Raw genomic sequence first — 6,617 nt, 5'->3', positions numbered from 1 at the left:
CTCTGTCTCTCTCTCGCACGCTCTGTCTCTCTCTCGCACGCTCTGTCTCTCTCTCGCACGCTCTGTCTCTCTCTCGCACGCTCTCCCATATACTCTCTTTCATACGCTATCTTGCTCACATTCTCTCACACACTGTCTCACACCTATTTCATGCATGTGGGAGAGACCAGAGAGAGACTATGAGAGAGAATGTGTGTGAAAGAAATTGCTTGAGAGAATTATGTCTGTGGAAAGCCCCTTTGCTTTCCTTTGCCAGGTTTCTCATTGATTCCGAATGGTTTCGATCTCTTGGAGACAGTGTCAGTGAACGGGATAAAGAGATACTGGGGAAATCCCTCAGGGGCCAGTCACTATGTTCTGTTCAGTCACTTGAATCTGATGTATTTCTGAAAAGGAAATGAATTTTGTCAAACGCTGCAATGATCAATGAACTTTGTAAACATGGTGTGTGTGACACAACTTGACATGTAAATCCAGACACATGGGAAATACATGATTCTCATCAGTGCACAAGTATGGAAATGTTTATGTGTGTATGTATGTGAGAGAGAAACTGTGTGGGGACAAAGAGATTGTGAGGGCACATGAGACAGTGTGTGGAAAGAGAGAGCATGAGGGAGAGAGAGAGAATGTGAGCCAGAGAGTGAGTGTGAGAGAGTCAGAGAGGGTGCGCGGTGTGGATGAGAGTTTGTGTGCATTTGTGTGTCTGTATGTGAGTCACTCAGACAGTCAGTCAATTTGCTCAGTCAGTCGACAATGGAGTCAGAACCTCAGTCTGAGTTTTGGATCTCACCACAGCAGATGATTAAAGTTTGATTTTTTTTTTAAAAGCAAAGCTGTATTTAACAAGAAAGAAGCTGATCCAATGGAAATCACTGTCAATTATCAGGAAAACCCCATTTGGTTCACTGTGTCCTTCAGGGAAGGAATCTGCTATCTTTACCTGGTCTGGTCTACATGTGACTCCAGACCCACCCCAAAATGGTTGACTCTTAATCACGTGTGGGCAATTAGGGACATGCAATAAATGCTGGTCCAGCCAGTGATGCCCATATCTCATGAATGTATAAAAAGAGAGTATGTGCTTGTGAATGTATGTGTGTGAATTAATTTGTGCAATTAAATTTAGAGTTTGGAAAACAAGGACAAAAGTTTTGTTCAAAAGCAGCAAAGCAGGGAATGAGCATAAAATTACAGGGAACATAAAAACTGACTGTACAAGCTTCTGGAAGCACGTGAAGAGAAAAGAATTGTGAAGAAAATCATAGGTCCCTTACAGTTAGCATCTGGGGGATATTATAATGGCAGGAGGTTTGAAAACACAATTTGGTTATGTCTTCCTCAAAAGAGGAAAAGTAAGCTCCCAGAAAATGCTAGGGAACCAAGGTCTAGTGAGAGGAAGGAACTGAAAGGAATCAGTGTTAGTAGGGAAATAGTGTTGGGGAAATTGATGGGATTGAAGGCTGCTAAATCCCCAGGGACTAATAATCCATATCTCAGTATGCTTAAGGAATTCAAACTAGATGAGGCAATGGCCTCATGGTATTATTGCTAGACTGTTAATCCAGGGACCCAAACAACATTCTGGGGACCCGGGTTCAAAACCTGCCATGGCAGATGGTGGAATTTGAATTCAATAATATCTAGAATTAAGAATCTAATGATGACCATGAAAACATTGTCGATTGTCAGAAAATCCCCTCTTGCCTCCTTTAGGGAAGGAAACTGCCATCCTTACCTAGTTTGGCCTACATGTGACTCCAGACCCACAGCAATGTGGTTGACTCTGAACTGCCCTCTAAGCAATTGGCGATGGGCAATAAATGCTGCTTAGCGAGCAATGCCCTTATCTCATGAATGAATTTAAAAAAACTAGACAAAATGAGGGCATTGTTGGTCATGTTCTAAGATTCTGTAGGCTCTGGAACAGTTTGCACATATTGGAGGGGAGCGAATGCAATCCCTCTGTTTAAAAAGGAGGCAGAAAGACAAAAATAAAGTGGAGTATTATCGACCAGATAGCCAAACATCGGTTTGTAGGGGAAATTCTGGAATCAATTATAAAAGATGTGATAACAGAACACTTAAAAAGCATTAAAAGGATTGGAAAAAGCCAGAATGGGGCTATGAAAGGCAAATAAATCTTAATAAATTGACTGGTGCTTTCCTGGGCCAAAGGATGGATGAGAGAAAACCAGTCGATGTAGTATATTTGTTTTTTCAGAAGACTTTTGAAAGAAGATTCCTGTGCAAAGTGCAAAATACAAGGGATTGAGGATACTATGTTGATGTGGATTGAGAATTGTTTCCTGTCTGTCAACCAGAGTGTGAATAAATGGCTCTTTTTACCGAGAGGCAAGTAGTGACTAGTGGGATATCACAGGGATCACCACTTGGGGCCCAGCCACTCTCAATATATATTAGTGACCTGGATGAGGGAGCAAAATGCATCAGTTCCAGATTTGGTCATGACACAAAACTGGGCAGGATTGTGAGGAGGGCACAATGGAGGTGATTTAGACAAATTGAGTGAGTGGGGCAAGCTCATGGCAGATGCAGTACAACATGGCTAAATGTAAAATGATACACTTCAGGTGTGGAGAAACAGAAAGCATATATGATTGAAATGGTGATACACTGGGAAGTGTGGATGTACAAAGGGATCAGAGTGTCAATAAAAGTACACGTGCAGGTCCAGCCAGTAATTAGGAAGGCAAATGGGACATTGGTCTTCATTGCAAGACGATTACAATTTGGAAGTAGGGTTGTCTTACTGCAGTTATACAGTGTCTCGGTGAGACCACAGCTGGAGTATTGTGTGCAGTTTTGGTCGCACTACAGAAGAAAGGATATCCTTTCCAGAGAAGGAGTGAAGCAGAATTTCACTAAGCTGATAGCAGGGATGGCAAGATTGTCCTGTCTGGAGAGATTGATTTGAGTGGGAGCTATATTCGCTCGAGTTTAGAAGGAGAAGAAGAAGGCGAGGGGCAAGGCTTAAAGGTGATGTACGAGGCAAATTTTTTACACAGAGGGTGGTGGGTGCCTGGAACTCTCTGCTGGTGGAAGTAGTGGAAGCAGATACTACAGTGACTTTTAGAGGACGTCTTGACAAGTACATGAACAGGATGGGAATAGAGGGATACGGTCCCCTGAAGGGTAAGGGGTTTTAGTTGTGACAGGCAGCATGTCTGTACAGGCTTACAGGGCCTGTTCCTGTACTGTAATTTTCTTTGTTCTTTGTTCTTTGAGAAGAGGGGATCAGATTGAAAATTCTACCAGTGCTGGACAGACTCGATGCAGAGAGCATGTTTCCCCCTGATTAAGAGGAGTCTAGGACCAGGGAGGTGCAGTCTAAAGGAGATGGAGTAGGGCTGAGATGAGGAGAAATATCTTCCCCCAGAGGGGAGTGGGCCTGTAAAATTCTCAGCCACAGAATGATGTGGAGGGTGGGTCAAAAATAAATCTGAGGAGATAAATAATTGTCTGGATTTGAGAAGAACCAAGTGGAATGAAGACAAAGTGGGATGTAGGATTAATAAATAGGTGCATTTTAGAGCATAACTTTTAGGCAGAGCAATTTTCAAAGGTAAAACCACTGAATTGTTTTCTCTTTCTTTATGGCTTTGAGATAGAGAATCAGCCATGATTCTGTTGAATGGTGTAGCAGGCTTGAGGGGCCGAATGGATGCTTCAATCTCAATCTCATTAATAATCGGCATGTCTTTTTTAAAAATGAATTCATTCACAGGATGTGGGCATTGTTGATTGGGCCCAGCATTAATTACCTTCACTTTTTATTCCATATTTTTATGGAATTCCATTTTTGCTCTCTGCACATGATGGGAATTAAATCCAGGTCCCTAGAACTTTTCTCTCCCTCTCTCTCTCTCTCTCTCTTTCTGACCCATCTCCCTATCTCAGTCTCCCCTCCCATTTTCTCTCTGTCTCCCAACTCTTTCTCCTCTTTTTCTTGCTCCCACACTCAGTATCTCTTTATCCATCCTCTCTCTCTTTATCTTTCTTTCTTCCATCTGTCTGTCCCTATCTTTCACACTCTTTATCACTGTCTCTCTCTCTCTGTTTCCCTCTAAAGACCCTATCACTGTCTCTCTTTCTCTCATCTTTTTCTTTCTCTCCCTCCCTCTCTTTCCCTCTCACTGTCATTCTTTGTTATGCTCTCTCTACCCTACCCCCTCTCTCTTCCTTCCCTTTCCTCTCCCTCTATTTCCCTCATCCTGTCCCTTTTGTTCTTTTTTTTTTGTCTAACCACCCCTTCTCCATGTCTCTCGCACACTGTCCCTCCCTCTCAGACTTTCCTTCCTTCTCTACCTTCTGTCTTGTTCTCCTATCTCTCTTTTCCATCTCTCACTTACTCTTCCTCTGCCTCCCTCTCCCTTTCTCCCCTCTCTCTATCCTCCTTTCTATTTTTCTTTTCCTCTCTCTCTCTCTCCCTCTCCCTCCATGACTCTCCTTCCTTCTCTCTCTTTCGTTAGCCCTCTTATGTCTCTGTTTCTCTCTGTTTCTCTCTCTTTCTCTCCCTCCCTCACTCTCTGCTTTCCTTGATCTGTATCCCTTCCATCTCTGTCTGTTTCTGCCCCTTTCACACACACATGCCCACACTCTCACACATGAATACACACAGTCTTTCTATATCTCTCTCTCACACCTACACACATATACATGCATGCCTACGCTCTTTCACACACACAATGCACACATCTCTCTTTCTGACGTACACAGATTCTACTCTCACGTGCGTACACACACAGACACACAAACACACAGACTCCTCTCACTTACACACAGATACCTCTCTCTCTCGCTCTTTCTCTCACACACTTCTCACACACATACAGACTCCTCTCTCTCACATACATGAACACACAGGCACAGAACCCCTCTCTCAAACAGACCCCTCTCTCTCTCTCTCTCTCACACCCACACACACACACGCTCACGCGCATACACACGCTCACACGTTCTCCCTCTCTCTCTCGCACATTCTCCCTCTCTCTCTCGCGCACGTTCTCCCTCCCTCTCTCTCTCGCGCACGTTCTCCCTCCCTCTCTCTCTCGCGCACGTTCTCCCTCTCTCCTGCGTGCATGTACAGACACGCACACAGACTGTCTGTCAGACACATAGATTCCTCTCTCATATACACACAAATACAGACTTCTGTCTCACACATGCAAACCTTCCTCTCTCTCACAAAACATCCTCTCTCACACAGATACATACACACAGACTCCTCTCTATCTCTCACTCTCTCTCTCGCGCACACACACCCACATTCTCTCCGTCGCTCACACACATGCACATTCTCTCTCTCACATACTTTTGCTCACGCACACACCCACACAATTTTTCTCATGTGCGCGCACACACATGCGCTTTTGCTCTCACGTTGTCACACACATGACGTCAACAAGTGAGCCTTATTATGCATCACCGCTGAACAAATGAAAATAAGAGCTATCATGTTAAAGCATTTGATCAGCAGTTGGCCATTCACCCCATCGAGTCTGCTCCACCATTCCATGAGATCATGTCTGATCTGATCATCCTCAACTCCACTTTTCCCTCTGACCCTTGATTCCCTTCCTGATTAAAAATCTCTCCAGCTCAGCCCTGAATCTACTTCCCAATCGCGTTTCTTTTGGACAATGGGAAAGACATCTCCAGACTTTGTTAATAAACATTTCAGGATGTAGGACAAATACATAGGTGCATTATAGAGCATGACTTTTAGGCAGAGCAATTTTCAAAGGAAAAACCACTGAATTGTTTTCTCTTTGTTGCCATAAAACCCACAAAACTTATCAATTTTATCTAATTGTGTATTTTCAGGGCAAATAATAATTCTACAAATACGAGAAGGTACGTTGAGTCCCAGTTTGGCTCCACCACATGACTCAGCACTGATCCTTGCAGCGCACTGCTGATCACAGGCCTTATGTCTGAAAAGCAACCCTCCACCACCCTCTGTCTCCTACCTTCGAGCCAATTTTGTGTACAGTTGGCTAGCTCTCCATGTATTCCATGTGATCTAACCTTGTTAACCAGTTTACCATGTGGAACCTTGTCGAATGCCTTGGTGAAGTCCATTTAGACAATGTCCACTGCTCTGCCTTCAATCTTCCTTGTCACTTCTGCAAAAAGTTCAGTCAAGTTAGTGAGACATGATTTTCCGTACACAAAACCATGTTGGCTATCCCTTGTGCCATGTCGATGGTGGACAGGCTTTGGGGCGTCTGGAGGTGAGTTACTTCTTGCAGGATTCCCAGCCTGTGACCTGCTGTTGTAGCCGATGTACTTACATGGCGAGGTTAGTTCGGTTTTTGGTCATTGGCAACCACCAGGATGTTGATAGTCGGGGGGACTCAGTGATGGTAATACCATTGAGTGTCAAGGACCAATGGTTAGATTCTCTCTCAATAGTAACCCCAAGGATGTTGATAGTGGGTGATTAAGTGATGGTAACACCATTGAATATCGATGGGTGATGGATAGATTCTCTCTCGATGGTAACCACCAGGATGTTGATAGTGGAGGTGGTGCCAGTGAACATTACGGGGATGATGGTTAGATTCCCTCTCAATAGCAACTCCCAGAATGTT

At 44.0% G+C, this 6,617-nt stretch overlaps 1 protein-coding gene across 1 annotated transcript in view; it reads right to left on the bottom strand.

Moving 5' to 3' along the window:
- Window positions 1-6,617, bottom strand: part of LOC109932226 (histone H4) — a 118,839-nt gene that overhangs the window by 106,120 nt on the left and 6,102 nt on the right. The window lies entirely within an intron of this gene.

The sequence above is a fragment of the Rhincodon typus genome, unplaced genomic scaffold (assembly GCF_021869965.1).
Source record: "Rhincodon typus isolate 14 unplaced genomic scaffold, sRhiTyp1.1 hic_rhity00000051, whole genome shotgun sequence".
Taxonomy (NCBI): Eukaryota; Metazoa; Chordata; class Chondrichthyes; order Orectolobiformes; family Rhincodontidae; genus Rhincodon; species Rhincodon typus.
Note: the sequence above shows the minus strand (reverse complement) of the source record. Positions and strands in the feature narration are given on the sequence as shown.